The sequence below is a fragment of the Mauremys reevesii genome, linkage group 4, assembly GCF_016161935.1.
Source record: "Mauremys reevesii isolate NIE-2019 linkage group 4, ASM1616193v1, whole genome shotgun sequence".
NCBI lineage: Eukaryota > Metazoa > Chordata > Testudines > Geoemydidae > Mauremys > Mauremys reevesii.
In genome coordinates, this window is record NC_052626.1 from 44,098,443 (window position 1) to 44,110,576 (window position 12,134).

Below are 12,134 nucleotides of genomic sequence, written 5' to 3' on the forward strand. Positions count from 1 at the left end.
TAAATAAACCCTAAGCATTAAAAGGGATGGAAGAGATCAGTTATGATCATTTATGCAAGTGCTCTATTCTTCTCTGCAGGCTTCATAAAGTCAGCAATAGAGAACCTCTAGTGTCCCTAATCTTAGCAGGTGTTCAGCAGGGCAGGCCCATTGCCATGGACCTATGTTCTGTAAAATAGGAACTCCCCACCTGTGTGCCTCTTGAGGTGAGCAAGGAGCATGGCAGTTGCTCTGCTGTGGTGCACCCCATACAAGGTGATTCTCTCTTCACCTACAAGTATTAGGACTCCAAGCAGGTGCAGCACCCCTCTCGACCCAGGAGCAGGTTGTAAGGCTGCTGTACAGCTCCTCCATAGCAATAGCATCTCCTCTCCTACTCACTGATCATTCAGAATATTGGGGCCACTGGACCAATGGCCCACCCACCAGAACATCCCAGCCCATCTGCAGGTAGGCAGGTTACTTCCTTGTCATCACGTACAGCCATTACCTCAGTTTATCCTTCATTTTTCTCTCAGGTGCTAGGGTACAACCCCTCCCCCCATCCAATGTAAACAAGACCAAACAAAACAAAAGGCTTCAAATAATACGGAACTTCACCCTTTCTGAGCTTCCGACTCTCTCTAGGGCCTGTGTGACATCCAGCTGCTGGGTACAAGGGTAAACCCCTCTTGAAGTCTGGGGTCAGGGCCGGCTCCAGACCTCAGCGCGCCAAGCGCGTGCTTGGGGCGGCATGCCGCGGGGGGCGCTCTGCCTGTCGCCGGGAGGGCGGCAGGCGGCTCCGGTGGACCTCCCGCAGGTGTGCCTGCGGAGGGTCCGCTGGTCCCGCGGCTCCGGTGGACCTCCCGCAGGCACACCCTGCGAATGCTCCATCGGAGCCACGGGACCAGCGGACCCTCCGCAGGCACGTCTGCAGGAGGTCCACTGGAGCCGCGGGACCGGCGACCGCCAGAGCGCCCCCCGCAGCATGCCGCCGTGCTTGGGGTGGCGAAATTGCTAGAGCCACCCCTGTCTGGGGTATTCCCCACCACATCCAAGTGCCATAATAGCAGATACCATGCCCTCCATAAGGCCTGGTCTACACTAGGAGTTTATGTCAAATTTAGCAGCGTTAATTTGACTTAACCGTGCACCCGTCCACACCAGGAAGCTAATTAGTTCGACCTAGAGGGCTCTTTAGTTCGAATTCTGTACTCCTCCCCAACGAGGGGAGTAGCGCTAAATTCGACATGGCTATGTCGAATTAGGCTAGGTGTGGATGCAAATCGAACTTACTAGCTCCGGGAGCTATCCCACACTGCACCACTCTGTTGACGCTCTGGACAGCAGTCCAAGCTTGGATTCTCTGACCAGCCACACAGGAAACGACCCGGGAAAATTTGAATTCCTTTTCCTGTCTGGCCAGTTTGAATCTCATTTCCTGTTTGGACATCGTGGCGAGCTCAGCAGCACCGGCAACGATGCAGAGCTCTCCAGCAGAGATGTCCATGCAATCCCAGAATAGAAAGAGGGCCCCAGCATGGACTGATCAGGAAGTCTTGGATCTGATCACTGTGTGGGGCGATGAGTCTGTGCTTTCGGAGCTGCGCTCCAAAAAACGGAATGCAAAGACCTACGAGAAGGTCTCCAAAGCCATGGCAGACAGAGGATACAGCCGGGATGCAACGCAGTGCCGCGTGAAAATCAAGGACCTGAGACAAGGCTACCAAAAAATCAAAGCGGCCAATGGACGCTCCGGAGCCCAGCCCCAGACATGCCGCTTCTACGAGGCACTGCATGCCATTCTCGGTGGGTCTGCCACAACTGCCCCACCAGTGTCCGTGGACTCCGACGATGGGATAGTGTTGACGGCCAGTTCCTCGGCGATGTTCGCGGACGGGGAAGATGAGGAAGGAGATGAGGAGGAGGAGGCAGTCGACAGCGCTTACAACGCTGATTTCCCTGACAGCCAGGATCTCTTCATCACCCTCACGGAGATTCCCTACCAACCCTCCCCAGCAGTTACCGCGGACCCTGAATCAGGGGAAGGATCAGTCGGTAAGTGCTTTAAACATGTAAACTTTTATTATTAATGTAACAGGAATCTGAACTATGTGAAAAGGAGGTCTATATATATGGGGATAGAACAGAAATCCTCCTGGGAGATCTCCACGAAGCTCTCCTGGAGGTAATCGAAAAGCCTCCGCATGAGGTTCCTGGGGAGAGCTGCCTTATTGGGTTCTCCATGGTAGCACACTTTTCCGCGCCAGGTTTTCATGAGGTATTTTGGGAGCATTGCCTCCACGAGCATGGCAGCATAGGCCCCTGGTTTGTGCTGGCTTTCACGCAGCATGTGCTCTCTATCTCGCTATGTGATCCTCCTCAGGGTGATCTCGCTCGGAGACTCCTGCATTTAATTAGAGTAATTTGTGTACTGTTAGTATTGGGAATGCTTGACTGTTCCTTTGCATGACAATAAGCCTCCATTTAGAGCCACGTGGTGGAGGCTGCAGAGGGGCAGCATACAGGGATCTTTCCCAGGGAACAGCCGCGAGGAGGTGGAACAGGGGCAGAGTTTATGTTTTCCGGATTGCCTGCAGCAAGAGGACAGTGCCATACATTCAGTTTTAAGCAGCCTAAAGTCTACGGCTTACCATGCCTGCCTGCTGCACAGATTCTGCTGTCCTGCCCCGCTTGTCTGATCTCCAGTGCAAGACCCAGTGCTCATGAGATAGGTGCTGTGCATGGTCTTGTTCACAGAAACTGACTAGACTATGTTCATAGTTCGCAAAAATGTATCTTTGCAAGGAATTCACTCCCTTTTTCCCATCACACAGCTTCGACTGTCTCCAGACCTGCCCCAGCATCCCCCTCACAGAGGCTGGCGCAGATTAGGCGGTGAAAGAAAAAGACACGGGACGAGTTGTTCGCTGAACTTATGGGCTGCTCCCAAGCCGAGGCGGCCCAACAGAGCCAGTGGAGGGAGAACCTCTCTCAGTACCAGCGCTCACACAGCGAACGGGAGGAGAGGTGGTGTGAGGAAGACAAGCAGGCGACTCAAACGCTGCTTGGACTAATGAGGGAGCAAACGGACACGCTCCGGCGCCTTGTGGATGTTCTGCAGGACCGCAGGCAGGAGGACAGAGCCCCACTGCAGTGTATCTGCAACCGCCCTCCCACGCCACAAAGTCCCATACCCCCCTCACCCAAAATAACAAGAAGGAGGGGCGCCAGGGGTCATGAAAACTGTCACTGCACCCCAGTAGAGTGCTCAATTACCCAAAAGCTCTCATTCCCTAAATTTTGAGAAGTCCTTCCCTTCCTGACTCACCCAAACCCCAATCCCAGTTTCATCCCCTAACTGTCTAGTTGATTATTAAAAATACTTTGCTGTTAATTACTGTTTCCGTCATGTTTTTGTACAGAAGACTGTGTTTGAAGGGGTGGGGTGGGGAAGGGGGTTGGTAATTGCATAGGACAGTCACCTTTACCAGGGTACAGACACGGGGGCAGGATCAGCAGCAGGTCACACACACAGTGCAGTCAGTAGGCACCCTGGTCGGTATGGGAGGTGGTTTCCAGGTTCTGTGTGGGTGGGGAGGTACGTGACTTTGTAGCGGGGGAGGGCAGTTACAGATCTTATGCAGTGGTCCTTGTCCTGGACCACAGAGCCACGCAGCAGGGGAATCTGTATCCATCCTCCTCCGCAACAAGGTCACATAGCCCCCGCACACAGAGTCCCAAAAAGGAGGGATGGCAGGCTCCGTTGAAACAACCAGTCCGGCACTGCGGACCACTCTAGGAGCAGGAGCCTGTCATTCCTCGAGTTTAGAGGCTGTCTTTACATCACTGCACACCCTACCCAGCACAGTCTGCATCCCAGTTTCAACCCTTTAATGCAAAGTCATTAATAAAGAAACCTTTGTTAAGTAACAATGGAACATGTATTTTATTTTTACACGTGTGTTGGAAGGGGGTAAACGGGGTATGTAACTGCAGAGGATAGTCAACAGTAACTGGGCAAAGAAACAGGGGCAGGTTCAGCTTCTCTGTAAAGAAACTGAACAGTCACAGGTCACGCTGCTCGCTGAGGAACCTAGCTTTCAAAGCCTCCCGGATGCACAGCGCTTCCCGCTGAGCTCTTCTAATCGCACGGGTGTCTGGCTGAGCGTAATCAGCAGCCAGGCGATTTGCCTCAACCTCCCATCCCGCCATAAAGGTCTCCCCCTTGCTCTCACAGAGATTGTGGAGCACACAGCAAGCTGCAGTAACAATGGGGATATTGGTTTCGCTGAGATCCGAGCGAGTCAGGCGTTGCAAGTTTCCAGAGGGCTATGGCCACTCGCTTCTGCACAGTCAGGGCTGCTCGCATCCGGGTGTCCTTGCACTTCAGGGCAGGGGACAGCAAGTCACACAGTTCAAGGAAAGTGCCCTTACACATCCTGAAGTTTCGCAGCCACTGTGATTCATCCCAGACCTGCAGCACTATGCGGTCTCACCAGTCCGTGCTTGTTTCCCGGGCCCAGAATCGCCGTTCCACAGCATGAACATGACCCATTGCCACCATGATCTCCGCGGCGTGGGATCCCGTGCTTTGTGAGAGGTCTGTGCCACTCTGAGACTTCATGTCCTCACCGTGCTGCCGGAGCCTCCTCGCCCGATTTCTCAGCAGCTGACTGTGGAAGAGGTGGACGATAAGATGCGAGGAGTTGACAACGGCCATAAGTGCAGCGATGATCGCAGCGGGCTCCATGCTCGCAGTGCTGTGGCGTCTGCGCTGTCACTGACTAGAAAAGTGCGTGAACAGATTTCCCGCCGGCGCTTTCAGGGAGGGAGGGCAGGAGTGACGGTTGAATGATGACAGTTACCCAAGACCACCCTCGACACATTTTCCCCCCCAGCAGGCATTGGGGGCTCTACCCAGAATTCCAATGGGCAGCGGGGACTGCGGGAACTGTGGGATAGCTGCCCACAGTGCACCGCTTCCAATGTCGACGCTTGCCCCGTTAGTGTGGACTCACAAAGTCGAATTAGTGTCCTTAGTGTGGATACACAAATTCGACTTTGCAAGGTCGATTCCACAAATTCGACTTAAGTTGAATCGAACTACTCTTGTAGTGTAGACATACCAATAATCCTTCCACAGGCCCTCTGCTGCTCAGTCCTTGGTCCCCTGCTCACCAGAACACCACTCCAGCTTCATGTCTCTGCTTCCTCTGAGGACAGATAGCATATTTCTATAATGCTTAGCCTTCCCATCATCAGGCTTTACTCTCAGATTACAGCTCCCATCGGTCATCCTGGGAACTAAACCCCGCCCAGAATGCTTAGCCCTGGGCCAGCAGACTAGAAAGAGTGCAGGGTCTGAGGCTTATCTTTAAAGGGATAGCCTACCCTTTCAGTAATCACTAAACTAAGGATACCATGCATAGGCCTGAGCACAAACTATCCTCTATGCAAATGTTAACTGACTGATGCCCTTTCTCTCCCCAGCGTCATGGTGGCAGGGATAATTGTGTGGACAACTTGCACTGGCCCTGAGCACCAGGAATGAATTTCACCCAAGCTGCTCAGATGCTGAGTCCTTCCCCTGCAGAGCTTACAAAGTGTGTGGCACCAAGGCTCCCCTACTTTGGAGATATGCAACAGTGACTCTTTCCGCTATCAACCTTATAAGTGTGAGCAGGACATACACTCTTCCTAAAGTGTGCAAGGGGAACTGCCTCTGGAACTACCAAGCTGTGCAAGAGAGGAGGCCCCTTCCTGGACATGTGACTGAAAAGATGTCTGCCCTGCCAGGCTCCTTAGTTACTTTTCCTTGTCAAATCAGCTAATGTTTTTATGTCCTGATCATGCAAACACTTACATGTGTACTTAACATTAATCACAGCAATCGTGCCATTGGTAGAGTTTTGACATGAAATTGGGTACCTGAGGTGGAGCAGTAGATGAAAATATTTTGTAGAACTTTGAGGTTGTTGTTAAGGACTCATGTATAATCGATATCCTTTTGTCTAGTTACCCTGCATGCAAAGCTGATCTTTTTTCTTCATGAATGGCATAAAGGTCATACAACTTGACTCACAAAAGATTCAAATGTTTTAAAAACTATATGGGTGGGCTTCTTCTCTCCCCATCTTCTTACTATAGTGCTAAAAAGTCCAAAATATCTCTTTCTAAAAGATTCACAGTATCAGAACTAGTTTACAAAGACTCACACCATATATTTAGCTAGAAGTATTGCATTGAAGTTTTCTTTAAAGCTCTGACAAGTCACAGGGCACTGATATAAAATATGCCTGGAGCGCTTGACAGGAAAAGGCAGAGCAAGTACAGGGGAGATTGTTCTTAGATATGCATAACTGGCATGGGAAATATTCACAACTAACAATAAATAACATTTTTCATTTGATGTCACAAAATCAATTCAGTATTGGTGAAGATCTGTGAAAGTGTGGGGGGATACTTTTGCTCAAAAATCAAAAATTTTAAATGAATATCAAAAACATCACATCTGCTCATGAAAAATTCTGGGGCTGCAAAATTGGCTCTGAAAAATTTTCAATATTTTCTCCTGAAATTTCACAAAAAGACATTGACTGCTTTCATCTTGCCCAGCACATGTCATCTGAGTAAAAGGAGCTCAAAGCAGAGAGATGTCTGTAAGTCTGAAAATGATTCAGTGTAAGCACCATAGTCCTTTTTGTAGCAAATCATGTATGCAGTCTTCCTACTCAATAGTTTGCTGCGTCAGGCCCATTTATTCTAAAACTGGAAATGTCAGTGGGCTGCACACTAAGAAAAAAATCTAACTCCAGCTGTTGTTCATGTGTATCATTGTTATGATGGTTCAATTCTATTCTGTTATCCCACTGTGGCAGGGCGAGGACTCACTGGCATGGCGCCTCCTGCTAGCCATCTTGGGAATTAGCTCTTTCCAGCCCGGATTGCCCTCTGTGGGCCAGTGTCTCGCCTGCCACTGGCCCCATGTCCCTCCCAGACCCTGGTGCCCTTTGCCCAGGGGTTGTGCCCACCACAGTACCCCCTCGCTCTGGGTCCCCCCTCCCAGGGGAACCCCCAACCGTCTAAACCCAGGGCCGGCTCCAGACCCCAGCGCGACAAGCAGGCGCGTGGGGCGGCACTTGCCGGCAGGGGCGGCAGATTGGGCCGGCGGACCTGCCGCAGTCACGCCTGCGGGAGGTCCACCGGAGCCCCGGGACGACCGGACCTGCCACAGGCATGACTGCGGACGGTTCGCTGGTCATGCGGGTCGGCTGGACCTCCCGCAGGCATGACTGCAGCAGCTCAACCGCAGCCGCCGGACCAGCGAACCACCCGCAGCTGCGGGAGGTCCAGCCGAGCCGCGCGACTAGCGGACCCTCACCAGTCAAGCCCGCGGGAGGTCCGCTGCTCCCGGGGCTCCGGGGCGCCTCCCATGCATGACTGCTTGGGGCGGCGGAATATGTAGAGCCGGCCCTGTCTAAACCCACCTTGCCTCAGTGGCTACTGCCAGTCACCATCTAGCCCCCACTCCCTGGGGCTGACTGCAGTCTGTAAACCACTCATCGGCAAGGGGGTTAGGACCGGCTGCCTTTGCCTATCTCTGGGCTGCCCTTGTGCAGTCCCAGTACCTATTTGGGGGCCCTCTTTAAGGCCTGCAGCCTGGGGTTTTTCTAGGCTATAGCTCCCCAGCTCCCTCTGCCCTTCCCCAGCACTGCTCCACCTCAGGTACCCTTCTCAGCTCCCAGGCAGCCTGGTCCTTCTCTCTCAAGAAGCGAGAGAGAGAGAGAGAGAGAGTGTGTATTACTTTCTGGTCCACAGCCCTCTTATAAGGGCCAGCTGGGCCCTGATTAAGCTGGCCACAGCTGTGTCTGCTTTCGCCATCAGGCTACCTTTTTCCCACTGCAGCCCTCTCCAGGGCTGCTTTAACCCCTTCAGGGCCGGAGCGGGGTGACCACCCCGCTACACCCACAAATAATGAGTTACGTTGACGTTTAAGGTCACAGGCAGTTATGAATTCTCTAAGTGACTACTATCTTTCAAGAACACTAGCATTAAAAAGAAAAAGTTAGATATCCAGGAAATGGAGAGTTGATGTCCTCACCCTGCTGCTAATATCATATTGTTCTTCTGGGTCTCCAGTCCAGGAATACCCCACGAGTCTCAAAAAAGCAGGTGAGGGGTCAGTTCCTCAACAAAGTCAATGCAATAGTGGCAGTGGTAGACAGGTAGAGGACAAAAAAATGGAGGGACCTGAATCTCAGAGCTAAGCCAAAGAGGGCACAATGTTGGCATTTGTGCAGGGAGCAGTAAGTCAAATGAAAGGTGTTTCAGTACTCCCTATCCTGGATAAATAATGGGAATTGGAGACCAAGACATCCTGGCAATGGCCAGAGAGCAAGTGAGGATCCTCCCCACCCTTCAGTCATTTCCAGTACTTTGTATGACAGGTCCACCCTTCAGAAATCTCACCTTAGAAGCCTGCTTGCCCATGCCTCACACCTCCAGTGTGAACAATGCACTTTGTGAAAGGCTGCACTACTCCTCACAAAGCAACCTCACCACCACACATTGCCAACTTCTACAACCCTTCTCCTGTAGGTTGTTGTAGCACTAATACCCAAGTTATGTCACAATCACTGCTTATGGCTGAATTGCTTGGGAGGGGGATGAAAGTCCATCTCCTCAAACTTGCTTGATGTGGAGAGGCACCTACTCATGGCTCCTTTTCTGTTTCTAGAACTCAGGTGTCTAAGGTGGAGAAGAATACTGCCCTGCTGGTACTGGAACCTGTAAGTGCTCTAGTTATCACTAGAGCTTGTGAATAATGGATTTTTTGGTTCACTGGCAATTACACACATAGAAAAATTTCTGGAAAAAAATATTCATTTGGGTCAAACCAAAAATTACATTTTTCAAAAATTTTCCATGAATTGAAAAGTAAAACAAATAAATGAATAGATTTGGGTCAAACAAAATGTTTTGTTTTAGTACTGAGTGGTTTTTTTTAGTGTTTTTGAATTTTTAGCAAATAACATTGAAGGAAATTTTGAAATGAAAACTAATTTTGAACTAAAACAATTGAAAGCGTTCATTTAAAAAATGACCAAACAAAATGTTTTCACTTTTTCTGATTATTTTTCCCTCCAACACAAACAATTTGATGAAACAGACATAAATTTGCAAAATGTTTTGGTGTTGTTGAATCTGCATTTTTTTTGCCAAAAATAGTTGTGTGTGAAATATTTCATCCAACTCTAGCTATTATCAACAACCCACCGTCCCAAACAGCATCCTCACCAAACCACTGAATAAAGGGGTTCCCAGCTGAGCAAAGCATTTAAGCATATGCTTAAGTCCCATTGAAGTTCCAAAGTTAAGCACATGCTTAAGTGCTTTGCTGAATGAAGGTCTTGATAAATGCCCCCAGACTCGCCCAACCTGTTTCCCAAGCAGGATATCCAACGGTTCCCTAATGGGGATGAGGATTTAGTGAAAGCCAAATTTCCTTTTCAGGCGCTCTCAGGACCCAATGCTGCTGCACATGCTGCAACTGGCATCAAACAAAAAAGCATAAAAATAGATTTTTGGTTAGGGGAGTCCAATAAACTAAATTTTATTTGTCTCCCGCAGTATTGTGTGTTTGAGCACGCATGCATGCACTGCAAAGTGGCAAAAGAAAATCAGAGTATTTTTTAAATCTGATGAACACAGTTGTCTTTAGTGACTCTCAATTTAGGAACCCCTTGTCAAATTCAACTTTTGTAGAAAATATTTCTTGTGCCTTTTCTATCTCCGTTTTTAGGAAGCAACTACCACTAGTCCATCATAAACGCTTTTCATATGTGTAGAATTATATTTTTGACTGCAGGTACAATAGGTCTTGATAGTGCTCCCAAAAACATTTTGGTTTTTTTAGTCTTAATTATGTTATTTATAAACTGGTCTCAAGTAGACTGTGAGACTCTACAGAACTATTTAAAAATAAACTAGCTCCTGTTGCTCGAAGATGACTTCAATGTTGATACTAAACCAGAAACCCAAGAACTGCCAAACACAGTTTATATATAGCAGATATGTTTTGAGTATGTGATAACCAGCTTACTACTAAATGTAGAACTTGCAAAAGATAATAACTTCATTCTATTCATCATGCATTTTTTTCTAAAGTGATCATATTACTAATTATTGATCTAAATTAAGGGGACTGTGTCAACTTGAATCTACTAATCCCCTGCCAGTTTTACACTTATCTTGTCTTACTAAAAAAAAAAAATCCTTTCTTGTTGCTGAAGGAAATACCCACAAAACATCACAGGAAACTAACCATCTGATTATATTGACTGTATACAGGGTGTTGTCAAAGTAAACAATCTGGAAAAAAACGAACCAGGGTATATAGTTTTTCTTTGAAGATCTCCAGTTAAAGTAATGATCAGGCTAAGCTCTGCTTAGCCTATGAGACCCCAAGCCAAAGTGGTATGGCAACATAGATCGAACATATAGGAAATGTGCTACTCTTTCTACTGGGTTTTCCATGTGGTCCCCACAGGATGAAAACAAGAGTCCTGATACTTGCTACAGGCAAAATATGTGTACTTTATTTTAGATGTTGCTAGCCTCTTAGAGTGACTTCACAATTTTATATTAGATTTTGTAATATCCCTCTCTGTGGGAAACACTACATTGTAATGTAGACTTTCCTGACCCCCTGTAGAATTTCATAAATCCTTCACTGCAGGGAATTACACATTTCAACTGTCACCTTCATAAATATCTCACTGCCTTACATTTTAAGACAGCCACATTATATCAAGACATCATAAAGCATTTCTTTCAATGAACCACATTTTCTCATTCTTGCAGTTGAAAATCTACTTTTCAAAATTGTCGCATTTCATGAAAAGCCAGTAACAGAAATAACATTAGGAAGGGTTATGAGACTCACCGTGTTATCTTGCTCCCCTGAAGAGAGGAAATCCCAGCTTGATGACATGAAACAGGAAGCATTCTTGCAGTGGCAGCACTTTCACAGATCTGTATATGGTGCATTTTAATATATTGATTTACAGTGACAAGTTTTCAGGTATATGCATCTATTGCAAATTGCACCCATAAAATGTGCATACATGGATTTGAACAGATAGGGGCCCCCAGGCGGGAGTGAAGGCAGTTTGCCCTGGACCCATTTGAGGGACTCCCAAACTGAGTGGTGCTGCAACCTGGTCACAACACCCAGAGGGGGGAGATTGGCCCAGCCCCACCTGACAGGAGCCAATCTGCTGCTGTAGGGTGAATGCAGGATTGCTATCCAGCTCACCCCACCCTCTAGCCTCTCCTCAGTGGTAACCTTTTGGAAGGGTGGGTGGCCTCAGTTTCTGAATTTGCCCCGGTCTCCAAAAAAACCTCTGTGTGGCCTTGCAAACAAGTAATTGCTTGTGCAAAAGAGAAAATAGGTATATAAATACCTATATGCTGTGCCCAAGCAAATACATTTGGAGGTAAAATTCAGGTGCCTATTATTGAAAATTTGCTACATAAAGAAGTCAATTTTGCAAGGTGCTGAGCACTCTGTCCCCAGTCCAGCAAAGCAGTTAAGTGTATGCTTAATTTTAAGTATGTGAGTAACCCCACTGGAGCTCAAATTGACTTCAACTGGAGCTGCAGATGCTCAGCACCCCTGAAAACCAGGCTCTATCTGTCATAAATAGGCCATCCAAAAAAAGAGATAACAAAAATCAACAGACTTTTTTGAAAATTTAGGCCTTAGCCGCCCTGTGTGTCAGTTAACCCATTTCTATAATAGGGATAATAATGTTTGCTCAGTGTTGTAAGGCAATTTGAGATCTACAGAAGCTAAACTAGTATATGAATGTAAAGTATTATCAATGGGGGTTCTTCCTTACACACAAAGTGTCAGATTTTTAAAGAGTGTAGGCTGAGATTCATGAACAAAAATGTGCATAAGTCCATCAGCTGTGAGTGCAAATGATTTGTTACAGATGCAAATGGATATTTTCATGCATAATTAACTGGTTATGCAGTTAATGGATTCGAATGCACAAATGCAGGGGTACATGTCCTCAGACCTCTGCCTTTGCACTGGCCCATTTTCTAGCAACTATGTTTAAACAATGTTTTTCCATATGTTGGAA